Here is a 27341-nt window from a genome sequence, read left to right as displayed (position 1 = left end):
ATGACGTTGATTTGATATGAGGAAACATTTTATATAGCGTCTCTCCCTGGGGAGTTACAGGTAGGTTACCCAGGTTATCTGTAGAGCAGAGAATCACTCCCATGATTCCCCGCCAGCCTTGTCATTATCTCTTGCTCTTGTTTTGATTGATGGGTCTTTTTTTTCTGTTTGTTTTCTCCTCGATTTGTCCTTGTTGTGTTGTCTCATGAATAAAGTCAAAACGTGTCTCTCGTTTTCACCTTCGTATATACAAAAAAACATTCATGCTACCCTAAAGCAAGCGCAGAAGCTAACAAGAATGCAAACCAACAAAGGATCATCAACTTTAAAAAATAGTTAAACTGACTGTACTTGTGTCCAGGAGGCTGAATTTTAAAACATCATGTACAAAATCTTAAAATTCTCCCGAGAACTTTTTGACTCTTTCAACTTTTTTCCGCGTCCTAAATTTCACGTTTCAACATCACATGCATGTGCGCGGGTTTGACATGCATGTGCGCGGGTTTCACACGCACTCTAACATGCCTGCACACATTTACACACCAACACGCTCTCATCCCCAACTCATCGTACATTTCACACACACACTTTTACCTCCTGATTGTCACCTGAATCCTGAGTTAGCTGGAGGTGACACGTATTGTCTTTTGGCCTTGAATTAATGTGCCTGTAAATACGTTTTTTTTTTTTCCCGCCCTCATTCCTATTTGTTAAGTTATTCATAGAAGTGCTGATTGCAGGCAGCCGTCACAGCTAAATGAGGCCCTTTGTTATTGTTGAGTAATTAGGACAGCCATCATCGTGCTCCGAGATGACAGGGTCAGTTAAATACTTCTCTCTCTCTCTCTCTCTCTCTCTCTCTCTCTCTCTCTCTCTCTCTCTCTCTCTCTCTCAGTAGTCCACGGCTGATTATGGGAGAGAGGGAGGCAGGCCTGGGAGGAGGAGGAGGAGGAGGGTGAGGAGGGGAGGAAAGCAGACCTTATCTCAGGCAATTAATCAGAGACACTCATATTGCGGGACAATTATTCAAAGCTCACTCCTGCATAACTCAGCCCAAGGTTCCAGTGGGCTCGCTGTCTCTTTCTATCCAACCACAGTGGAAGGTCAGGAGTGAGAGGAAGGTATTGTGTGTGTGTGTGTGTGTGTGTGTGTGTGTGCGTGCGCAGGGTCAAAGTCGTTCAAAGTCTCCTCTCCTCTGGAGGCTTTTTTTGTTTTCCACCGAGTTTATTCCCCGTCATGTTTACATGTATTCAGCTTTTTTTCGCCGTTGGTGGAATAACACGATCGTCGTCACTTAGTGTGAGTGTGTGTGTGTATAAATTTGTTTGTGTGTGTGTGTGTGTGTGTGTGTGTGTGTGTGTGTGTGTGTGTGTGTTGAAGCCCAAGGCCAGCATTATCAACATTCCTCGGTGGCAGCAGGGTGGCTCGCCTGGCACAAACAGGAAAAGGAAATAGCTCGACTTAACTAACGGTTATCTCCCAGAGAGCCCTCACGGTGTGTGTGTGTGTGTGTGTGTGTGTGTGTGTGTTGTTTTAAATATGGATCCCAGTGGCGATGGTAAACAGGATCTGTTTATTAAGAAGTTCTTTGTTAGTGTTGAGACATTCTTGATATTTGAAGGTTGTTTTTTTATAAACAGCATCCTAATGTTAGAATTGAAGACTTCAGAAGAGGAAACTAAAAGTTCGGCTACTTTGTTTGGACTGATTTCGAGTCAAGTGTGAAACTCAAAGGTTAAAGTTCATCTATGAAGTAACATGATTATCATTTCACGTGTACAGAGACTTCATCAACTTTGGAGATCGATTTCCAGGACACACGTCGCTGGGAGCTTTAGAAAGCCTCCGCCTCTCGATGTTTCACTCGGGCCGAGCTCAGAGGCTCCCGGCAGGTTCAACGTGTCACACATTGATTCACAGATTATCAATGAGATGATAATCAAGCCGATCATCTGGAGTCGAGTATTGATACTGCACAGATAACCGAATCCTGTTGCACCTCAGCGGCGTGTTAATCCGACAACAGCGATTGGAGATATATTTTTGTGCAGCGTTGTGCTTCAGTGTGAAATAAATAAATAAAAAAAAACATTATGCAAATAAAACAGGTTTAAACTCTGGCCGACATTCAGACGCATTCATCGCCTCTCTTTTCTCTGCTCTCGTTCCAGCCCAGACCTGATCCACAAATGTCACCTCCACTCGGCGAATAAAAGGAGAGGAAGACATCGAGGAGGAGGAGGAGAGAGAGAGAGAGAGTGTCATAAAATGCAAATGCAGCCGGAGTCCGCTTTTTTACAAATTAAATGTCAGGACGTAAAATATTGTCAGTTTCATTTTGCCGCCAGAAGGATGACAAATCCATATTCTGCCTTAAATAAAACTCTCGCCGCGCGGAGGGGTAATCATGGCGGAACAAAGCGGCGTGATTAACGATAGCAATTTATTGTATCTGGCGGCCGGCGAGGGAGACATCATGGTTATCATAATTCATATCGTAAATAACCGGGCCCGGGCCAATCACAAGGAGGCGCCGATGTCATCCCAAATAACCTTTGATAACAATTACCATAGAAGGAAGTACAAACCCCGGAGTCACAATGTTATCTTATCCCCATTCTCTGCTTGTAGAATACAACACTATTACCATATAGATTAGACTATTTATAATGCTGCGTGTCATTCTGGGCGCGGTTTTAAGTTGTCAACGTGTGTGTGTGTAGGTAGAAGACGCAGCGGTGTGTGTGTGTGTGTGTGGTAGGTGGACCTGTCGTTGGGAGCAGATTATAGCCGGGGTCTTTATGACGAGCTGAATTGCCCCTCGCTCAGTATCACAGGAACACACATTGCCAGGGCGGTCCAGACGTTTCATAATGGTGAAGTGTGTGTCCACATGTGTGTGTGTGATCAAGGAGGGGTCAGGTGGATGTATGCGTGTGTGTGTGTGTAGGCGGAGACTCTTTGTGTGTGTGTGTGATGAGGGGAAAACTAGAGGAGGAGATATTAGCAGGGAAGCGTTGATAAGTGTTGGAGATTAGTGGCGGCGTATCTTGTCCAAGGTGTTGTTCCTCCTTGTTTTATCTGCTGATAGAAATTTTCTGATGGAGAGCGTTGATATGTGGATCCACACACACACACACACACACACACACACACACACACATATCCACACACACGCGCCGCCCACCCACGAGACGTTCAGTGTCTTCCTTCACCTGTTCTTAATAAGGTGAAGAAGAAAACAGACAGGCTTTTTGACTCTCATGTCAAAATGTGAAGCTGTGGTTCTCCCTGCTGACCGACTGCTCAAGTGTTGATAGGCTGTTAAAGTCAGCTGACTCTGAATGTAGAAGAGCGTGACAAAGACAAAGCTGGACCAGTGCGGATTTTTAAGCTGTATTACAGGGCGTCGTACTCTCCATAAAGAAATGTGCACGGGTTAATAAGTGGTTGATTGGGAGGCGGCTGCAGCTCCCTCTGTAAGGACTTGGGTCAGGAACTTGAAGGGTTGCTGGTTCAAGTCCCTGTGCAGATCGAACTATGGCAGTAGATTTAGTAGCTAGAGTGGTGCCAGGCAGTTCTGCAACACTGCTGAAGTGCCCTTGAGCAAGGCATTTCAGCAGTGGTTTGTGGTTTTGTGGGTACGATCTGATGACACGTGGATTGTTGTTTGATTTTTTTTAAATTTGTGTAAAACATTTTTTTTAATTGTTCTTATTGATTGATTGCACTGTGGAGGTAGCTGAACAGATTGTACTCGTATACCACTCGCTCTGCAGGGAAGCTCAACACGCGATCAAAGTTACTAACCATCAGGTTTTTCTCTGAACTTTAACACAACTGCAAACCATTTCACAATATGAGCCGCGTGCTCATGGCAGAGGCACGTTTATGAAATCATCACATGTGAAATGCTTCACAGGAAACTTTATTTTCAAAGTCTGACCCGCTGTTCCATTTCTTTGATTATCGATGTGTCAAGTTAGCGGTGTGAAAAGAAGAAACTCAATGAATCAGATGTAAAAATAATAATAAAAAAAAAACACAAAATGTTCTTTGTAAAATAAAGTGAATGTCAGAGTGATTCAAAGTAAAAGAAGATGGAAGAAGAGGGATACATGAGAGCGGTTTTTAAAAAAAGAGAAGCAGCAGTCAGATAAGAAGTGTTTGAATCACACAAAGAAATTCAACATCTGCTCTACATATTTCCAACTGTGTTTAGTCTTTCTTGTGCAAACACCTGAGACTGCAAAGAAAGAACAGGACATGTCTTCAAAAGATGAGGAGAGAGGACGGGACAAGGACGAGATAAAAACGGAGCGCGAGCGAGGAGGAAGAGAAGCGACCAAAGCAAGGACGAGGTGAAGGAGAAGCGAAGATATTTTATTCTTCTGCGTGCATTCAAAGACGAGAAATTCACCTCAGCTCTTAACTCTCCAATCCCAGACAACAAAAAACCTGAGACGGTGGGACAGAAAAACAAGCCCGAGGCAGATCACAAGCAGATAGAAAAGAAGAAGAAAGTTTCATTTTTAAAAGTCAAACTCAAGAGCGTGGAAAGGGAGGCAGACCTTGAAGTGATGTTAAAGCAGAGTCGGAGGTATAGTATCTGTAGTTTTTGGCTTGGAGATCCCTGTGTGGGCCTCGTGAACACTTAATCTCTCCTGACGGGATCTTCATTTGAATAAAGATTCTGTCAGCGCCGCGTGCTGCTGGTTCGCTCGTGAGGAGGACCTCCAGGAGCTCAAATTGCTTTGACAAATCACGACTGATGGGAGGAAGACGCCGTCCCACCTGAGACACCTCGACGCTAACTTTGAAATCTGCAGGAAGCTGAAGGAGAAGTGTCAGGGAGATATTAGAGCAGCTTAAAGCAGAGGATTAGGAGTGATGGGAGAATGCCAAATGTCCTCTTCGTTTTTACGTTTGAGCTTTTTCTGTCAGATAATGTTGATCAGATGCAGGGAGGAGATGTTGCAGAAAAACACGAGGGAAGAAAAAGAAGTTTGAAGGAGATACTTTGGCGTATTTTAATGATTTCCTCTCAGTTGTTTGTGTAATTTGTAATCTCTGATTGTTGTGATTTATTTCTGCAGTTAAGTTGTTGATATTATCTCCCGTTTTAAATCACTGCAAACCAAACATTTGCTTTCGTTTCATAACTGAAGAGTGAGCTTTTTAAGTGCAGGATGGAGATTTTCCTCCTGGTACATTTCTTACTTTTAGCTACACGTGTACGTGTGCGGGAACGCTGCACGGCGTGCTCTGTTTGAACACAAGCTGCAGTATGCACCTGAACTGGGGGGGCAGTGTAGAGTTGTCCACGTGGAAGGAGGGGCCCACGGTGGAGTGATTAGCTCGTGCGCCCCGTGCACAGAGGCTGCAGTCCTTCCAAGCGGACGGCCCGAGTCTGAATCCGACCTTTCCTGCATGTCCTCCCCCCATGCACGCTCTCCCTGATTTCAAACTCTATGAACTGTCCTGTCTTTCAAGTAAAGACAGGAAAAGCCCAGAAATACATCGAACAAGAAAGAAGAAGTCAATGTGAAATTTTTCAAGACTGAAAGTCTGCAGAAAGAAGGCGAGAAGGAGACGATCTCAGTAAGACGAAACATATCTACAACATCGGCAAGTAAGTGAACAGTGACATCTGTGACTCAACCAATTGTGTTTGCTGCTCTGTTTCTAACTTCATGACGACATTTTAAAACAGTGAACGTTGTCTGACTAAACTTGAACTTGTTCTCGTCCGTTTGGCACCATGTTGCGTTGTCACTTTGTTTGACACATACAGAGATGAAAACGTTGAATTAATCCTGGTATTTCTTTGTATATTTAAAAGGGAATCCATCACCACCATTTATCTGAACGTGTCGGGAGCACACAGCGTAAAAGCAGACGATGCTGGAGTTGATTTTCTCCGAGCTCAGAAATCCCCCAGCCTCTCCTTTCTCTTCATCTCTCTCACTCCTTCTTCCTCTTCCCCTCAAACATTTCTCATCTCCTCTCCTAGATGGAATTCACAAAGTGATTTTCTCCTCGTTCCTCTAAATCTCTTGATCACTTTAATTTTTTGCTAGGCTGCTTCATCGGTGTCCTGGGAAACAGAAAGGGGGCAGGAGGAGAGGGGGGAAAAGCTGATGGGCGAGAGACGGCAAACACGGCTGGCTGAGAGTGGAGAGAGAGGAAGAGAGCGAGAGGAGTATAGAGTTAAGGCTTTATCAGTGAGTGCCCTGAGGTATGTGGGGACGCTGCTGAATCCAGAGAGATTAGGGGAAAAATGCAGCACATGGCAGTAAGGGGCTTACGCCACAGCTTGTATTAGTTCAGGTGAAAAGAGTATTGCTTTTACATAAAACTGGACAAATCCAGCCACAATGCATTTCCCGTTGGACCACAATGGGGTCCTCTATCTGTGGACCTCACCTCCTGTCCCCCACGGGTTCCCCAAAGCTCCTCCATCTAAACAGGAGGAGAGACGAAGGGGAAGCAGGAGAAAACAAACTCAGGGACGGGGAGCGGGAGGAGAAGATACGGAGCAGCACCGAACTTCATTTTCAGAGTTGACACGCCGTCGAGGAGGTCGCGAAGGCGTAATTTCTACAGGGGACAGGAGGGGGGTCATGACCACCTCACTTTTCCGAATCCCATTTTTGTCCCCCCCTCGACTTTCACAACTTCGGTTAAATTCACACACAAAAGTTCTTCTATACATAGTTCCCCCCCAAGACTGTCGTAAACAAAGACACAGAATCTCTGAGTTTATAGAAACCATTGAAATCATCAAAATCTGCATCCAAATATGAACCTAAAATAGAAACAATTAAATGGATAAATAAAAGCCAGGGATAGTGGATATGAGCCCGGTGTTTTGGTACTGTTTGTTGATCATGAATTTATCACTCCCTTCATGGCTGTGCTATTATTTCAAAAACAAAAAGGACAGATACAACTTTAAAGAAAACACAGAATAAAGAACTAAAAAAAATCAGTGTTTCTCTTTAAAGCTTTTGATAATTGTGGCATATTGGGAAGGGGCTTCAAGTGCAAGTTGAGCTTCTGCTTAAGACGTGGACTTTATTTCTACCAGGAGATAAAATAAAAGTCAAATCCTGAGATTAAAAACTGTTATGTTTGATATTGTTACAAAAGTTGTTTTTTTTACATCATTGGCTGATGATGTTTGGAGGATTTCAGGAGGACTCCCCCCCCCCCCCCCCCCCCCCCACTGAAATCCTCCTGACCTGGTTGTTGGCATACAGACCTCACAGCGGGAGACCATCAGTGTCAGACAGGAGGGGGGTCTGCAGGGGTCTTCTGAGGCAAGACACGGCATAAAAAGGAACATCATGCAAGTGGTGGATGAAACCAGCACACAAGACGATGATCAGAATATTTGCTTTTCTTTCAGTGCTACGTGTCGTTTGATGGATTTACGACATCAACAAGTAAAGAAAACATAATGCAGCTGTTTTGTTTCGTGCACAGAGATCGGAGTGGTCTACACACTCGTGCATCGTGCAGCAGTCACAGGAACGTCACTCCCTCCTCTCGTTGGCTGGAGGTGAATTCTCCGGAGAATATCCTGCTGTGTTTTCACACCGGCTCACTCGAACTTCGTGTGGAAAAAATACTCTGGCAGGAGAAACTCCGAGTCAAGTCCAGATGAAAAATGTGACTGTTTGCATTCACACATATTACTCCTCCTGGAAAATGTTTGTGTGACAGTAGCTAATGACTCGAGTCAGTGTCTGCAGGCTCTCTGGTTTTTATCCTGCTGTTTCCTATTTGATGGTGAGTCAATCTTCCCATCGCTACTTACAAAAAAAAATCACTACTTGTCACTGTTAATGTCATAAAGTTTGATCGTGATCCAAGAACTGATCTTTCTACACCCTCAGCTCCCATCATGCATTCAGCTTACTCCACATAATCAAGACATATTAAAGGTCTAAATGTTCATACACTGGTGAGGGATCTGAAATCTTCAGCTTTATTAACTATTTTAAAAACAAAGAAATGAAGGCCTGTTTCCTAAAGAAGGAGGTAAAAAGAAGTTGCATAAAAAATGTGGAGCTGGAAATATGCTCCCTGATTAAATGTAACCCTGAAGCTGGAAGTTAAATGAAGTTTGACTGGTAAAGAGGGGGAGCTGGGACAGTTAGAGAAATGTCAGTCAGATGTTAAAAAAGAAGCAGAAAGTCTTCAGAGGTTTGTTGGAAAGATTCAGGATGAATACCTTGAAGTGATTGAGCTAAAAGGTCTCATTGTCGTCTCTCACTTAGACGCTGAAGTCTCCTTTTCTACTCGCACTGGGACTTTTATCTAAATCTTCTGTTCCTCAGGTGCGTTTATCAGCCCACGTTTTCATCTTGAAATACAGGTTGAGGGGAGCTTGGCCTGCGCACTTCTTTATCTTTCACCTGTCATGTACAGTAAGCCCGGCTAACAATGGCGCCTTACATTACATTACACGCCCGCTCTGTATTCACGCCGTCCCGTCAGACATCTAAAGCGGCTCCGACACCCCTCCCATCCTGGCTATTATTGGCAGAACAATACCCTCAAAAAGCCAAGATGGTCAAAAAAAAAAGAAGAAGAAGAAGAGGGGGCTCGTATCTGCAATGGCGCTTAACATCAATTTGTGACACGATTAATCAATTTGGACCCTCTCTCTCTCTCTGTCTCGTCACTGTTGTCACTTTTAAATAAAGAGCGGCGGCGGTTTGAATGAGCCGGGGCTCATCGCGATACGGCGCAGGTTAAGTAGGAGGCGCATGTTTTAGGATAGCGCCCCGCCGCTCCCTTTCGTCCTGAAACACTTAGCTGGTGATTAGCATAAGCTGATAGCGCTATCAGGAGCGTGCCATAGAGGTGACCCTGAAGCCCCCACCTACTCCTCCTCCACCAACACTATACCACCACCCATCCAACTCTACTACCGCAGCCCCCCCCCCAACTCCTCCTCCTTTGTCCCTCTGAGAAGGTCTTATCAGGGATGTACAGGGCCTCTGTAGCCTCCTGGGGAGAAGATGGAGGGAGGAGGCAGAGGTGGGTAATAGGGGAGGATGGAGGGGGGGTAAATGGGAAAGAAGGGGGGGGGCTCATTGTGTCTTTGGATGTGTCCTCTAATGTTTTTATGCCTTTTGCACCATAATATTAGATGATGAACTCTGAATCTCTTTTAAAACGTCGGATAGGAAGAAAAATAAGAAGAAATATACTGGGAAAATCCCCAAAACTACAATTCCCATCATCCCTGGCTTTCAGTGTCGTAGCTTCCATGTTTTCAAATGTGTTCTAGTAGTTTTTAATAGTAAAAGTTCTCGTTGACACTGCTGTTGGAATAAAACTTAACTGGAGGTAAAAACCAAATCAAGTGTTGAGTTGTGGCAGCAGATCTTATATTTAAAGGTAATTTATTCCAAAGTGTCGGAGCTGCCACGGAAAGGCTCGACTGCCCCGAGATTTAAGTCTCGTTTTGGGCACGTCCAGAACTCTGGACGGATCATGAACATGAAGAAGTTCACTTGAGGTATATTGAGCCATTTAGGACAACTCAGGTGTTTCTTGGCCTGGGTCATATTTAGACACATTCAGTGACTTCAATGAAGGCCGAAAGGCTTCAGACATTTCACACGAGGACATCTTTGGTTCATGATCTTGGTGGGCGTTAATTGGTTTAGTTTGTCGCTGTGTGGTTAACAAATCGGTTTAGCTTTCAAATTTTATTCAGCATGAAAATAAAAGATAAAAAATAAGACGATAATGTGACCGGGACTCAGTTTGAGAAAGGTTGGGGAACAAAGCAGATCCACATAAGATGTAGTGAGAAGTTTTTGTTGAATAATTACAGGCAAAAGTTTGACCCGTTTTGCTTTTAAAAAAAAACCCTGTTCTTCTCTGTGTAAGTTTGAGATAGAGTCTGACAGCTTATGTTTCCTGTTGTGCCAAAGACCCCCTAAAGAAAATCTAGGTTGACATGAACTGAGTCTAACCTTTGATATATAAGTACAAGAGTTTGTGAAGAGAGAAGAGTTTGGGCTGTGGTCGTCACAGGCCGGTTATTCAGAAGAGTAGGAGTACAAACAAACAAAAAAAACAAGAAGAAGACGAAGAAAGTAAGAACGCCTTTGTAACTAAATCTCGCTCTTAGCCGCCTGTGAACTGTATCTAGGTAAACCTCTACCTCCCCGTGTGTCTTTCTCTCCTACGCTAGAAGTTTGACGCCTTCGACGAAACTTTGAAGCGACAATCAAACCCAGAACGAAGAGTTGATTCACCTAGATTCCTCTCTCTCTCTCTCTCTTTTTATATATTCAGGTTACCTATTTCAGGAGGCGGCTTGCATCTCTATATCACTCCTACGACACCTCGGTGAGACTTTCTGTGTTTTTGTGAGGAGCATAAAAAAAAAATAAAAGTATGATGAAACCCGGAAACAATATGCACACATAAACACAAAATGTGGCGACACATTTCTTGAAGGTAAGCAATTTCCATGCACGTTAAGGGCTTAGCATCGACGCAGCACTATTCATATCAGTTTACCATTATGATGCAAATGATAACAGTGGTGCCTGGCTGCCTTCGGTCTCCCTTTTCTTCTGCACTTTTACTACCAAACAACACAGATGCACACCTACATTTCAGTGCGCACACACACACACACACACACACACACACACACACACAAATGTTAAAATTCACCCGGCTCCATTGCTTATCCCCTTTGTTTGAGCTGATTGGATCTGTGGCGATCACATGTTTACCCAGAGCGCTATCTCTTTGAGAAACCTCCGTCACGGGTAGCGGAGAGTAACGCTCGCCTCTTTTTGTGTTTTCCTTTTATTTTGGAGACGGGCACGCACACACGCTCTTTATGTATATATGCTAATAGGCTGGCTAACACGGTTTCACACTGTTTGTTTCTGAAAATGATGCAACTTGCCAGACATCCGTTTTTCTGCTGATGTTCACATTTTCTTTTTCTTTTTTTTCCTCTCTCCCCCGTTCTCTCTTTCTCAGGGCGGGCATTTTACTCAGAGAGAGAGAGAGAGAGAGAGAGAGAGAGAGAGCATGATGAAGAAGAGAGGAGGAGGTGGGCAGGAGGAGGGGAAAGGGGCGAGAGGGAGGCGTGTGTTCAAAAATCCACAAAGGTTTTGTAATAAATGCATCGACGACAATAAAAACAAAAACATTAAAGGGAGAAAAGACGTGTTTCTGTGTTAAACAATTAGTGCTGCAGCATTAGAGGCGATCAGGAGGAGACAAAAGCTCGGCAGCAGCAGGGGTTTACCCCAGACACAAAGACACAAAGACAGATGCTCTGCAGCCCAGCCAAGCTACAGCAACGCAGCAGCTTCACTGGAGCCGAGAGGAAGCACATCCACAACACAACCGTGTGAGGCTGAGCTACAGTCCAGGGTTCAAATCACACTCTTTGTGTTATGTTCATGAACACACCTGTCCTCTGCCTTACATACGTAACACTGTGTGAGAGCAGAGTCTCCTCATGAGCTGACAGCTGAACAGGAAGTTCTCACATCAGCAGAATGTCATTTTTCCATCCGGGTCTATTTTTGAATATCAAGAAAGTCGTTGAGTCAGGGTGAGGTGTCGGGATTTTATTTGTGAATTTTCAAAGTTTTCTTGATTTGCTTCAAACGTAGTCTTCATCAAGTGGCCCCTTGATATTCGCTACCTAACCAGTTCTCTGCTCTCTGTTCACACATGCACTTTTTTTCTGAGCGTCAGCATCATTTTTTAAATAGTTTTAAATAAGGAGAGAGCGCGGGCAGCAGCATAGTTTCTCAGAGAAAACGTGGAGTTTTGACTTCCTCTTTACGCCGTGTATTATTGGAAGCAACGAAGCAGACGTGGTCACATGGTCATAAAGGCGGGATGGACGTGCATCGCTCCGACTCTCAGCACACAAACGAGCCGTCAACTCACAGCACGCACTTTTCTGCCCGTCCCATGTTTGAAGTAGCTCCTGCAGTCTGTGTGGTCAGACTCTCCTTTTAGCTGCTGTTGACCGTGAATGTGTGTGTGTGTGTGTGTGTGTGTGTGTGTTGTGAGTGTGTGAGTGTGTGAGGGACCCCCCCCCCCCGTGGTGGCGACTTACCCTGTACATTCGACTCAATGGCTCCAGTGTTCACGCGTGTTGTGTGTGTGTGTGTGTGTGTGTGTGTGTGTGTGTGTGTGTGTGTGTGTGTGTGTGTGTGTGTGTGTGTGTGTGTGTCTGTCTGTGTGTGTATGTGTGTGTGTGTGTGTGTGTGTGTGTGTGTGTGTGTGTGTGTGTGCGCGTGTGTGTGTTACTGTGGCACTTAACCCTGTGACCGGTTGTGGAATGAGCTCCACTGAAATCGCTGCTGAGCCTCTCGACCCCCCCACCTAATGCCGCGGTGTGCGTTACCACCCCAAGAGAGACCAACACACACACACACGCACGCACACACACGCACGCACACACAGGCGCTCTCTGTGTCCTCGTAGACGGGGATGGTGATGGTGTAAAGCCTGCTGTTTAGACTCTGTGTCTTTGTTCGTCCCTGATGGAGCCTCCTCTACCTGCATGAGGGAGGAAGTCTGCGCTGTTTCCACTTTAAAGTCAGGAAGTGTTTGATTCCCTCAGTTTCCTCCTCTACTAAAAGCTCATTTCATCTTTCACCCCCCCAAAAACCGCAGAGTGACACAGCACTATTATTCCCGTCAGTCTGCACCCTCTTTCTTTGGCTCTTTGATTCGCCGAGCAGCCGTCTCATTAGCACTCATTGTCACACACTTGTTGCATGAATACAACAGAATTGACCTCCTGCTGCAGCGACTGATGTGTGTTGACTGAAGTCAAAGGGGATGCAGTGTGTGAGCCAAGTGTTACGCAGTGTGTGTGTGTGTGTGTGTGTGTGTGTGTGTGGAAGGTTTCGAGGTGAAACACACGTTGTCGCTCAGATAAGACGTAAAAAATGAGCGTGCCACGTGAGACCGGCCAGTTACAGCAGGGGTCACGAGAGGTCAATGTCACGGCATCAGTGGCAGTCTGCCACACCTCCTGTGAAGGGCTCATATTCTACGTATGGGGCCCGTTACCGGACAGGATGATGGTTTTATTTCATTTTTATTCTCTAAATTAAAATCTAAATATTGAGGATTCAAATGAAAGTGAAAAGACTAAAAACCCGTTTGTTTGAAGACGATGTTAATTCTTAAAAGTGCAACTCCTCCTGTAGGATCTGAACAGAATTGAGAGGGAATACGTCCTGTTTTATAATCCATTGTTCATTTCTAGAACATGCTTCCTGCAAATGTCTATTTAAGTATCTGAATCTTTGCACTAAAGTTTGTTGTACAACACTGACGTTTTTCAGCCTCAGAGACTTTGCACAAATGTTCTGTTCCTACGTCTTGTCTTTTTTTTCTTTGTTTACAAGAGCTTTGTCATCTCTGCAGAAATCCTTTTTTTTTTTTTTTTTTTTTTTTTTTTTAAATTCTCAGGCAGCGACATCCTCCGATCTGTGAGCGATGCACTCTCTTTGTTTCTTCAAACATTGCTCTGGACCTCACTCATCTCTTCCTGCAGTACACCGTCATCAATGTGTCATCAATAAGATGTTAACAACCAGCAATAATGATGCAACTGATCGCAGCTCATTGGAGGTTTCTTTTAAGCCCAAGTCCGGCCCCCTTTAAGTGACGCACGTTCCCTAAATTATTTTCATTTAGCAATCTCGACTTTTTTTATTTGTCTTTGACACGTTGATATTTCTTTTTGTCTCACATGTGGCTGTTTTAATTTGTCCCCAAAACATTAGACGCAGACGCTCTGAGATGTGAACTGTCGGCGTGTAGATGACACTATTATTGCACTGATATTTCTCAGCCTAATGAAATCTGCTCTGCCTCGCACCGATGCAACACTGTTAACTTTGATCTCACAATTAAGTCCCCATGAACAGCTAATAAAGCATAATCTGCTCTGTATCTGCTTGTCTGCACCACGAGCACAGAAAGCCTTTTAGCATATCTCCGCAGCGGCTTCTGACTGACACTTTGTTGCTCTCGGCTGAAACAGTGACTTATTTTTATCACGCCCCGGATAATACAATCAAGTATTAAGGAGTTAAAATCAAACTGGATCTGCATCGGTTGAGTGGCAGCAGAGTGGCAGATGCCTGCAGGGCTTCTAGTTATTCAGTCTCCTCTCCTTTTTCATCAATCTCCCCCGACTTTTCGGGAGATAAGTTGACGTCCCTGAATACCAAACAGCGGGGCTGCTTTTGTTGCCGTCTCCTCACAAGAGGTTGTTTTCTTCTATTTCTGAGGCTATTTTCGATTGATCTCAACTGCCCATTTATGAAATAAGAAAAACATAGAAAGGCTGCAAAAATGTCCTCACGTCAAACTTTTCAAATATGGCTGCTTGTTTGGTTTTTTCTACACGCTGAAATATGACAACACAGCTCAGTTCTGCACATGGTGAAGGTGTAGTAACAGCGCATGTTAGGGCCGGGTCACACAGCGATGCGTCTCACTGGGTGTGTTGGCGCCAAAAAACCCCTGAGCGGGAAAAACGTATATGGGCGAGCAAATAAAAGAAGAGCGCAAAAATGGATTTGAGAAAATGTCGAGTTTTGTTTTTGCTTTGATAACGTCATAAAACAAAGGTTTTTGGTGAGTTCAAATAAAAATGAAATAAATAAATAAACAGTATGGGGAATTCTACCATATGTTCAGTGAGTGGTTCTCAACTGGTGGGTCAGGACCCTTTTTGGGTCGTAGAGCATTTCTGGTAGGGTCACAAATCTGCCCCTGAAAAAAACTCTTTTTTTTACTTCTTTAGGTTTTGTTCAGTTTCTTGCCTCCTCTGTCACATGGTTCGTTTCGTCTGAGGTCCAACCTGCACAATCTTTAAGTAAATAAATCCGATTGGTTGAACGATATCAGACATTTGGGTCCCTGAGGAGTTGGTGGTGGGACAAGTTGAGAAATACTCGTCTACGGCGATGGCCGTTTCCAAGCTGCCTTTCGGCCAAGCTGGAGTCAAAAGTGACATTAATGAGCGTTGTGTGACTTCACATCTTGAGCTGAGGAATTGACTAACTAACTTCTATGCCCGCCCCCTCAAAAAAAACAAAAAACTAGAACAACTTGTTGCACAACATCCAAGACGAGCGTCAGGCAATGTCTTTGCTGGTGACGCTTTTCGAGCGATGGATTTTTTTAAGACCTCCGAAAATCCCAACATGTTAAAACATCTTGGTTTGGGTTCCACTGAATACAGAGTCATGTAAAGTGAGAAGGTTGTTATCACAGAGGGGAACCCCAGCAGCGTGAACAGGACCCCCCTTACTCAGCTAAGAGTCCTTTTGAGCACTCTGTTGGCTTAAAACTGTTTTATCATTTGATGAGTCAAGGTGGCTCTTTTCTGCTTACATTATTGACGTCTACATTGTGAAGTTGTCGTTTGAGAATGTCACCGACGTGCGATCGACAGGATTGAAGCTGAAGCTGTATCCAGATTTTGAAGGCTCCGACCAAGCTGCTGTTTCTGACGAGCTCGGAGGAGAAAGAAAGAAAGAAAAAAAACCCTCCCCGCTGCTAATGACATCACTGTGCGAGATAACGCTCATAACCTTTTCATACATTTGGTTGCAATGTCCCTACCCTCTGATCAGACTTAATGACCGATCAGAACTGCCTGAGATTCCTGATCCGTGATAAGAGCAATCTGAAGAAAATTGCGTTTCATTCACGGGATGTATTTCAGACGGTAGCAGTTTGGAGCGGCGCGTTAGAGGATGCAGAAGGAATGTTTTCCACATGAGTGCTGATTGTAACAGTTGGGTATTTTCCTCTCATCTTTTAACTTGAAGTTGATGTTGCTCAAACTCGAGCCAGATCTGTTAAGCATGCACTGATGTACATGTTTGATATGTATGGAGGTATACGAGTACAGCAACAGTTCACATGAAGTTTATACTTGTGTTGGCTTTAGGTGGAAGCGTACCTTAAATATGACCGCATCAAAAAGCATACAGGACTCAAATGGTGAATTGAGCTCGTACTAGACCTTCACATTCACTAACTGATGGTTGCTATAGTAACCATCAGACGTAATTAATCCCATGCACACACCTCGACGAGGCAGCAGGAGCATCTTGGGGTTGAGCGTCTCGCCCATGGACACGTCGTGCATGTGGCTGCAGGAGCTGGGGATCGAACCCTCGACCTTCCGGTTGAGCGATGACCTGACTGAACCACAGCCCCCCCTTCAGTGCAAGAAGACTCTGCCTAATTGGAAATGAAGAGCCGTTTTTTTTTTTTCTCCGAGGTTAATCCTTCAATCAGATCTTCAATGAACACTTCAGTCACAAAAACAACAGCACACTTTCCCTGTCGTGAAAACGTCACACTTTTCATCTTACACCTGTTGTTTTGGTTGGAAAGAATACTTCGAGGTCAGCGGGATCTAAGAAAAACATTTTGTGTTTTCAGGGATAACACTTTGTGATGGATATGTTTGTGAGGGAAGAGAAGCAGATAAGATGAGAGAGTCTAATAAGCAGCGTCCTGACTCGTTCTGACTGGGACCTGAGCGTCAGAAGAGTCTCAGGGTTTGTAGGGTGAATTATTTAAGTGCCTTAAGAATGATTTAGCACTTTATCTTTACACGGCCATGAGTAATGTCGAAATGTGTTTTTTTTTTAATCTTCTTTTTTTGTGTTTATCATCATGAATAGTCATCGGACGGGGTGGAAAAAAGAAAATGTCTGATGAGAACATTTAAAGGCACAGTGTATAATTTCTGTCACAGGGGTTCTTCCTTCAAAACAATTACAAAAGACTTTGGGGGGGGGGGGGCTTAGGCTATAGTCCTCAATGCGGGCGATCTGGGTTCACGTCCAACCTGTGGCTCCTTTCCCGCCTTCCCCGTCAATCCCTGATTTCCGTCTCCGTCCATTGAAGACCGATTTGGACTTGCGGCCATTTTTTTGTTTTCAATTTAAATTTTCTTCAAGAAAAAAAGGCAGTTTTTAAAACCTTGCTTGTAGATGTGTTGTGAGCTGTCCTCTTACTATTACTAAGTGTTTTGTTGAGGATTAGCATCTCTATAAAACATTTACATTTTTCACTAACTTATTCTTCTTCTAAACATTCTTTTAAAACTTGACATAAGCCACAAAGAACTAAAAAAAACAAACTCAACCTCACCTTGTACATTTTTTAAATAATAAGCTAATTTAAATTAGCTGCAGTCGCTTTAATGTGTAAAAGTGTTTAGATATCTTTTCAATCAGTAATTGGAGACAGGATTTGTCGACATTTTTAAGGAAACAGAGAACAGCCAATCACAGTCAGAGCCTGTTTTCTTGAAATGTTCTTGCAAAAGTTCAAACTGCCCCCCCCCTCCCCCCCTTTTTTTTTCCAATCTGCAACTTTGAGTTTCTTTCTGCTTACTCTTGAAACAATCTCCCGACCTTTCATCAGATGTGTCGCCCGCGTCACGCTGCATTTACCCCGAGAGCATCTCTTCTATCTGCTCTGCCCCGCGGATCTTCTCTCTGCTTTATCAATTCTTTTTCAAACATCAGCTTTTCAGAGAGCTGTTCGGGGCGCGATGTGAAAGGAGGGCAGTTTGAATATTCGAATCGCACAGCTTTTTTTTCTTTAAAGACAGGCCTAAAGCATCATCTGCAATTACACCATCCGTTGTCAAATATGTTTGCATATTCAATGTGAAAAAAAAAGCTGCTGGATGTGGCTTAATTTAAGCAGCCTCATAGGCGACATGCGCACTCCTCAACAATGTGCTGCACAGAGATACCTTATTAGCCTTATTATCATTATTCCTCCTCCTGATTGTTGTCCTTCACCTAACTTTTCTCTTTATCGTGCGCACACAGAGCAAACAAACTCTGCAGACGCCCGTGGCTCTCTGCTGAGACACAAACTTGGTCGGTTGTGGAAATAAGAATTATTAGAGCGCCGATGCCAGGACTCACCGAGGAGTGGGCTATGTTGTCTGACAGGTATGTTGTCGACCGAAAGGCAAAGACGTTTCTGAATTAATGAGGCCAGGTGACGGAGAAAAAGCAGCAGAGCTGGAGCCAACACTCTCGCCTGCAGTTTACTGGAGACCTGGTGTGCTTCTTATTTAAATGACTGCCCTTGATCTCACTGATCAACAGGCTATAGGCTACTTAATTAAAACTAACAAGCAGTGCATTAACACCCTGCCGGCACGCTGACACGTCAACCGGGTTATAAGTAAGCAGCGACCCCCCCGGGGAGACGGGGGCAGGGATCCAGATGCAGGTGAGGCTGAGAGTTGATTTAAAATGCCAGAAAGAAAGATGGCAGCTTTGTGTGCCCTGATTGAAGGCATTTCTCTGTTAAAGGGGAGTGTGTGTGTGTGTGTGTGTTATATGTGTGTGGGTGTTATATGTGTGTGGGTGTGTGCAGAAAAAAAAAAGGCGACATACCTGCCATGAAAAGGCCAGCAGCAAGCTTTATAGGCGGACCTTTTGATCAGAAAGGCCGGTTCATCTTCATGCTGTGCTGGATGTTTGTGATGGCCTCTCTCTGAAGAGTCAGACGGGAAAAATAAGGTGGAAGAAAAATGGAATTAGTTAACCAAGTGTAACCACGTTTTACTCCAAATGTTGCTTTTACACATATTTAAGTGTCAAAATGAGTTTTGGAATTGCTCGAGCAGATTGCTTCAGTTAGCAGCCTTGAAACAAGCTCAGACACCCAACATCATCTCAGATGTGAACGAATCCAAAGAGTTCTTCTTACAGCCTCAGATTGTGATTGTTCTAAAAGCGGCGGTGAAAGAATGCTAAGTACAATAAAGTATTGACCTCAATGGAAACATGAGGCCCATGGGCTGTCGCTCCAGTTGGGAACCAAAGTGTCGACGGTTCAAGTCCCAGTGCGGACCAAAATATGGAAGTTGTTCTCGACACTTCCTGTGCACTGCTGGGGTGCCTTTGAGCAAGGCACCAAACCCTCAACTGTTTGTTGTGCTTGCCACTAATGCATATCCACAGGTCCCATCTGTGCACGTGTGTGTGTGAGAAGCATGTCTCTCAATAACTAGAATTTCCCTCAGGGATTAATAAAGTGTAAAATATTCAAAACAACTTTTAGCTTCTTCTAAACTTTATTGAAGGGTAAAGATCATCAGTGATCACTCCAACTAACACAGGAACCAGAACTTCTTTAAGTTAGAAACAGATTCAGCACCTTGAAAAAGGAGCCTGTTTGTGTGTCTGTTCGTTGTTAAAAACACGTGTTACAGCAGTGACTGAATTTATTTTGTTCTTCCTTCACATCTCCATGAATGCGCCCTCCGCCCTCTTTAGTGAGCCTGTGAAACTCTGCATGACCACAAACTACAAGTGCCCTATATCCATCACTTCTTTAGTCTGCAGAATGAGTACTTGTACTTTTTGACAGTTTAAATAAGGATGTGAATATACTTTTAATTCTGTAATTTACATCCATACATGGACCTCTAACGGGAGAACTTTGACTCCAAATCAAAATGTCTAGCAGCATGGAATTGGTCATTTGACTTCAGGTAAGTGTTGGATTAGTTTCTTCTCAAGAGAGAGGAGTGAGACCTCCTGTTTAATAAATACTCGTTACTTCTAAGTAAAGTAAGGAGTACTCTGTTTCCTTCAGAGTGATGACCCACTCCTCTGCGTTTGTGAATGACTTTGCGACGACCTCTGTTAGAAATGCCCCCCCATCTCCCACAACACCCCTCTCCACCCCTCATTCGCAGAAAATGGAAATGGCTTAGCACTATCGCCGTTGCCCCGGCAACCATCTGAGTCCCCCATCTCGCGGTGGAGAAATGAGTTCTGAACGGGCTCGAGAGAGGCAGGGATTAAACATGATCCCGCGGACGGACTGTCAATCAAACGCACGACTCTCCAACTCTCCTTCTATTTTCCTCCCCCCAAAAAAATAAACAAAAAAAATTTTACACTTTGTGCATTTTATTTGGATAAATCTGTAAGAGAATAAGAGGCATGAAAGTGATAATGAATCCGGCCTTTTCTTGTAAGCTATTAAAGCAGGGAACTCTCCTGGTTTAAAAAAAACTAAACAAATCTGTTATCCTGCAGAGGATTTAGTGGTGGTCGTTATATTCCAATGCCAAGAGGCGATGGATTAATTTAATTAGCCTGGTGGAGATTAATGACAATGCATAGGCCTTTTTCTGCAGATAAGCCTTTGCACCGTTAACAGGGATGTGTTATTTGTGTCTAATTTGGGAAAGTTAAAGTTAAACCCTCTTAAAGGACTCGAGTGGAGATTTGAATGGTCTTGGTTTCTGTGTGTATCTCTGCACAAGGAGATGAATCAAAGGGAGGAGGTCCACTGTGACTGGATGATGTCATCAGCTCGACATATTCATATTGTTTTGGTGTGTTTTAAACAGAGGCTGGAACGCATGGTAATGCATGTGTTGTTATTTTTTCACTCCACTAGGATGTGTCTCATGCTAACTCACTGATGTAATGAAGCTGTTTAGAGTTAGCATGCCTGTTTGCGCACCATGTGATGAACCTCAGTGCTGCATGTGGTTTAAACAACTGCTTTATTGATCTATCAGCAATAATATCATGACATCACAACTACAAATAACGCATTTAAAGTGTTTCTGATCTTTACTTTAAAATATCAGGATCCGTAAGTCGATGGTTCGCACCCTTAAAATGCCTGATACGGATCCATTTTGACCAATCAGAGATTGCAGACTGAAGAATTATTCCTGTTCTTAGAGAAGTATTCAGATTACATGAACATGTTCCTGGTGCCAGGCTGGCAGAGGCTCCTCACAGAGCATGAGGAGGAGGAGGAGGAGGAGGAGGAGGAGGAGGAGGAGGGCTGGGGGGGGGGGGAGCATTGAGTGAGACCCTGTGCAATTTGATATTTGCCTTTTTGACAGTCATTTAAAGGGGATCTGGAGAACCCGATATCCGGGGACTTGCCGACCCCCCTCCCCCTCCAAAGGCTTTTGGGACACTTTAGCCAGGCTCGGCTCGGCCCTGCAGCGCCAGTGAGTCGCCAGGCAGGGTGTAAACGTTAAATGTTGGCTATTTGTTCCATGGATTGCGAGGGAAATCAAGTTACTCTTTCATTCATCCTTTTTTTTTTTTTTAACCCCTCCTCCCACCTGGTTTCTCCTGCTCTGATTCCCCACAAACAGTCATTGACTAAAGCAGCTCAGAGAGTCTCCTAAAAAAAAAACGCTCTAACGAATTAGAGGACAGTTTATTTAAGAAAAGAGAGGAAGGGAAATATTTTGTAACAGCTGAGACTGTACAGACAAAGAGTCCTGACGCAGTGGAATAGGAGGTTATCTGCTAGCATTGCGGTTTCTTATCAGTGGATAAATATTTGTATATCATGGCCGACCAGGGGGGGCTCTGCGAAACCCTCTGACGTGTTGTTGTGATTGTTGCAACACAGGTGATCTACACTGAGATGGAGATAGTGTATGCATGCACGGCTGCAGTGTGGGGGGTCAGCCTCCCGCAGAGCCAATCTTTCAATTATGAGGTTAAAAGAGTGTGTGTTTATAATAAACGGCTGCTCATTAAAGAGGGAGTACATTCCCCCGCAGATAACAGGCAGGTCGTATTGTGAGGATGTCTCCTGGGAGGACTCCTGACTGAATGTTTGTCCCCAGCCTCGCATCTCATTATGAGCTCATCTCCACATCTCTATCTGCAGAATCAGGGCCGCAGCATCAGCCTCCACTGGATGTGACTAAAGATTAAGATTTTCTTTCACAGTGTGTGAAAATCAGGCTATTTTCAGACACCCCCCCCCCCCCCCCCCCCTCTTTTTTTTTAAGCAACAGCCAATGTGATCTAGTCTTTCATATGAAACCCTCACTGGACTCCCAGTTGGCCCACCCAGTCCAGGATTATTCTGCTCAGCCAGGGAAGAGAAGGAGGAGGAAGAGGAGGCGGAGGAGGAGGGGAGGGCTTGCCTGGATACCCAGCCGCCTGCCTGTAAGTGTCCATCCCCGGTTTGTTTGACATGGCACTGTCCCTGGGTATAAAACCGATAAACATCTGGTGGCGCTGCCAGGACATTGGAAAATGAGGGATTGGTGGGGGGAGAGACGGGGGGCAGTGAAAGAGGCAACAGAAAATCATAATGAGGAGAAAGATGGGCCGAGGGAGAGAGAAAGAGAGAGCGAGCGATGCTGATCAGCTAATTACAGCTGCAAATAAAATGCAAATTTATCCTGGCACGGTGAGCACGCCCAAGTTTAAACACGACGCCGTCCAAAAACTCAGAGCTGCACGGGCACGCTGCCAGTGACGACTTCCAAACAAAGACTCATTATCCAATAATAATAATAACCTCTATAATATTATTAATATAACTGAGGATGACGAGGGCCACATGTGAGGAAAATCTGACTTTAAACTTTTTTATCTCTGATTTCAGAATTTATTCCCAGATTTTCAGAATCCTGATTTTAATCTCAGATTACCGACTTTAAACTCAGATTTCTGACTTTTTATAAATCCAAAAAATTTTTAAAGGATAATTCTGACTTTATCAACACACATTTAGCATTCAAAAATTCAGATTTCTGCCTTTAATCTCAGAATTTCATTTTACTCTTTGTTCCAATTTAATTCTCAGTACCCTTTCTTCATTCTCAGATTCACAAATGAACTTCAGAATCAAGAATTCAGAATTATAACTTTGATTCTGATTTTAATTTTCAGGATTAAAAACTGTATGAATATTTTCTTTATTCTAAGAATTCAACTCAATATTTTTGTTGTTTTCCTTTCTCCAGAATCTGATTTTAATCTCTAGATTTTAAATGTAAGATTTTAATCTTAGCATTGTTAGGTTAACCACAAAAATCTTTGAGACAAATAATTAAAATAAAGGTCTAAGTAAACACGTTTCAAAGACAGAATTTTAAAATTCAAAATCCATGCCAGAAAATAAAAATTCTCAGATTAAAGTGGGACCTCTTAGTTAAAAGCTTCAGCACATTGCATCCTACTGGTTGTCAGACTACTATAGGCTACACCCCCCTCTACTCCTTTCAATGAAAAAAAAGATGGCACATTTCCCAACAACAGTGACACCACCATGCACGTGCTGCTCCACATCCACAATTCAACAATTACAGTTCCCCACACTGTAGCCTCTATTTACACGGGAGGAGGAGGGGGAGCTACATGTCGCCCCCCCCATCTTATGTAGTGATTAATGATACAGCACCACACAAAGATTAATCATGGAAAATTAAAAAAAAAACTTGGAGATGCTGCACGAGGACTGCAGTAGATCAGGTGGGCTTGAAGATGGGGAGGTGGGGGTGAAAACGAATTAGCTTCATCGAATCTTTTTAGATGCAAATATTTTGTTATCTCCACTTTGCTGCACTGTTTTCAGTGTTTATGATTAATTATCTCTTCTTGGTGAAAAATAAATCATGCGAAATTAGGATCTAGCTGACTCCACTGGCGTAAGCAGAGATGGCAGGTCGATGCTGTTAATTTCAGGTTGAAATTGACACACTAATTATAGTGCAGAGTGCTGCTGGAACACTAGCAGGCAAGATTATACCTCTGTGCTTCTATTTTTTCTCCTTTTTTTTTATCAGATCCCCCTTATATTTTACCAATTAAAAATCGTAAAGGCATTTCATTGCCCCAGGATAAAAAAAAAGCTGCCTCTCTCCTAACATGGCCATCACTTTCCCCCATCAGATTCATTGTGATGTATTAGATGCAATAAATTATCCCATGTAACAAAACATGGCGAGCTGAAAGGCTGATAATCTGCAGAGGGGAGATAAGGATTCATTATTCCAAATCATTATGAATCCAGCGTTGGCTGTGACTTCTTTCTTAATCAGCTTCTGTGATCCTGGATACGTGAAGGGAGCAGATAAGAGCAGAGTCGTTTATAATTCTCCCCACCTCGGCCTAATATTTTAAAATAAAATCGCAGGGAGAAGCCGGCGTGAAGGGAGAAAAAAAAGAAACACATACACATTGGCTTAACGTTTGGAGGGTTGCACAGGACGAGAATAATAAAACACATTGAGGGAAATAAATAAGTAAATAGATAATGCGTGGCCCATACATTTTTGGAGGTGTTTTGTCTTAAATTAAGGTCATCTTATTCGACATTTACAGCGAGGAATCGTGTAGGCAGGGGACAAAAGGGGAGATATATACTGCAGCATTTATTTCACATTTGGAGTGGGAAGTGTCTAATAAAATTTAGGCTACACCAGGAGGCTATAAAAGCGGGTGACCGTAAATGATTTCCTCCGTTTACGCACTAACGGTGCAGAAAAGCCACGGTGCAGCAGATAACGCGCTGCTCCACTGGATGCTGCACTATTTGAATCTGCAAAATTAACCCTTTAAAAACACGCGAGCCCTCTGAAAGTGCTGCAGTGTTTAATCAGGACATAAAGGTGACATTGTGACGCCTCTTTCTCAGATTATAAATATCAGCAGGGCTGGGGCAGAAAAGGCCAGTGTGCGCACGCGGGCTTTGCTTGTTGTTACGGCCCGTGCAGTGTGTGTGTGTGTGTGTGTGTGTGTGTGTGTGCGTGCGTGTGTGTACCGGAGGGTTTGTGCTTATAGCTTGTTGTCAGGCTCTGCTGTCACGCGGGAGCTCGCGTCAAATTCTACATTAATCACGCGATTTCACGGCAGAGGGTGCACGCGGGAGAAGAGGGGAGCGTGACTTTGGACTTTAGGCGTCAAGCTCGGTTCTGGAAAACGCCAAAAAAAAAAAAAAAAAAAAAAAAAAAAAGAAGAAGAAGAAGAAGGGGGCTACCCCTCTTTAGTGTGGTTCAGTATTAGATCAACGGCATCCAAGTCATTTACAGTCTCCATTTATAATTAATTAAGGATTGACTTCTCAAATCTGCACCCCTCCTCTCCCAAAAAACGCATTTTATATCCACTCCCTTTCAAAAAATTATTAATTTTATTTCCCCTTCTTATTCAATTGTATCCCGACTAAACAAGACCAAATTGATTCTCGTTATAGTCCCTCATAATTAATCTTTTTACAACACCTATAATATGCTTTAATTATCTGGTGTGTTTCTCAATGTGCACATTTGATCAAATCCGCATATTAAGTCCACCTTTACATCGAAATCAGCCCCAAAATAAGCACTTTATTTCAACAGAGATTAATAAATCATTACGATCTGGATGTGTTATTTTGTAATTCTATTTACTGAGATACTAATTCCATAAATGAAAAGCTCTGCTTACCCTGTATGCATGCGTGGAAATACTGAATTATTCATTGGTTTTAAAAAGACACATTATGCTGAACATTTGCATTCGTAAGTTTATACAACGCCAATTATCTTTCATTTATTACCTTAATTGAATTTCTTCCCCCAAAGATAGATTTGGGGTGTGATCAGTTTACATTCTCCTTCGAAGAGGGAAAGGCGCAACATTAGAGATACCAAGCCTGCAGCATCCTCCCTCTCCTCCTCTTCCTCTCTTTTCCTCAGTGCATTTCACACAGAGAAGGATCGGATTTGCTTGGTGCTCCTTTCAATGAACCATGGTGTCAATAAGCAGGCTAGCAGGCCTCTATATGCTCCGGGTTAGTGCTGGATGTATATGCCATTTCCCCCCCCCCCCCCCCAGAACAACTGCTTTAAAAAAAAAAAAAGAAGAAAAGCCAGTGCCACAATGCACGCAGCTCCAATCTCACATTAGCATTTCGATACGGGAAGATTTCAGATTTTGTTTGCTTACACATTGTTCAGATGTAGCTCTAATTGCTGTGGAGTTTGGCGCGGATCTCCTGTGTTGATTAGACACCCAGGCTATACGGCTTCATCTGTCCTTTTGTGGCGGAGGAGAGAAAGAGGCTCCTCTTCCAGCACAAAAGGAGGTGCAACATTTTGTGTGTCACGCAGTGATGTTGTATTCTGCCCTGAAATATCTGCACCATTCTTACAGGGATGGATATATAGATAATACACATATAGGCCTACACAACGTTCAGAATTACATATGCACAATTTGTCCTTATTTGAACCACTGAAATACTTTTTTTTTTTTAATTTCTTATTCCTTATTTCTAAGAAGAACATATTCTACTTGTAATATTCGATTTATAGAGAGAAATTAGACCATGGTCGTGGGCGTTACCTGCATTAGTCAGGTGTTTACTTACATTTATCTTATACAAATATTAGCATAAAAAATAAAATATATTACCAGAATTTTTGGGGGGTCAAAAATGTAAACATTAAGTGTATAAAAAAAGAAATAATAGCATAAACAGGGTTAAAACATCTTCATTTATGGTCCTTGTTGTGTACTGGCTTGGATTTGGTTTCTATTCCTCTATTCTTGTGATGTTTCAGACCCGGAAGCGCTGGCGTGCACTTGTACAGTAAGTACGGTAAAGGAGGCCGCCTTTGGTTGGCCCAGACGCGCGTGCAGCCTGCCCGGTAGCCTATGTGTGTGCGTGCTTCTCCTCGTTATATGACGCTGTGACTCCGGGACCAAGGGAGCGCGCACCACCACCACCACCACCACCACAGCTTCCACCTCTGTGACAGACTCTGTTATTTCTCTCTTCCTACGTCCACAGCTCTCCTCACTCTCCCCCCTCTCTCACTCTCTCTCTCTCTTTCTCTCTCTAAATGCCATCGGCGCTGCCATCTCTATGTCACTCTTTCTTCACATCCGCAGAAAAAAAACGCCTCCATCATCCGGTCCAGCGTCCACAACTACAGGTCAGTAAATATTTAGATTCGCTCTGGAGTCGGTGCAACCTTAAAAAAAAAAGAGCCGCGTCCAATCGGCTGCCTCTTTCCTGTCAGTGGTATTGATATGAGAGCTCATTGATGTCGCTCGTCTTATGAATGATGGGAAACTTTTGTGAACGGGCTTTTTGTATGCTTGGCTAATTCAAAAATAATTGAAATAAATCGAAACACTGAGCTGGTTAACGAAGCTGCCTTTGGTTACATCTTTTTTTTCTGTTGCTGTCCACTGTGTGGCTGTGAGCACTTGCTTGGAAAGGGGGGAGGAGGGGGGGGCTGTAGTGTTGATAACACCGGCTATAACACCCATAACGTCCGCCATTGTTGCCGTGAACGTCGTCTCGAGCTGCTGCTTTTGTTGCCACATTCTTTCAGCTGGCTAACGCGTAATTATCTCCGGTCAAAAACAGAAACCAGCATTGAGTTTTGCGCTCGTTTCAAGATTGACACGTTTTTTGTTGTTGTTGTTGTTTCTTTTTAAAGCTGCATTTCTTAAAATATGAAGCCA

General features: G+C 43.6%; 1 long non-coding RNA gene across 1 annotated transcript in view; it reads right to left on the bottom strand.

Annotated features, from left to right (window-relative positions):
* Positions 1-18581, bottom strand: part of LOC306817899 — a 34820-nt gene extending 16239 nt beyond the window's left edge. Inside the window, exon 1 of the long non-coding RNA XR_013778099.1 lies at positions 18486-18581. This is a non-coding gene — a long non-coding RNA (uncharacterized lncRNA). The remainder of the gene's footprint in view (positions 1-18485) is intronic.
* Positions 18582-27341: the final 8760 nt, after the last annotated feature.

Source organism: Symphodus melops (genome assembly GCF_947650265.1).
Source record: "Symphodus melops genome assembly, chromosome: 22".
Lineage (NCBI taxonomy): Eukaryota > Metazoa > Chordata > Actinopteri > Labriformes > Labridae > Symphodus > Symphodus melops.
Note: the sequence above shows the minus strand (reverse complement) of the source record. Positions and strands in the feature narration are given on the sequence as shown.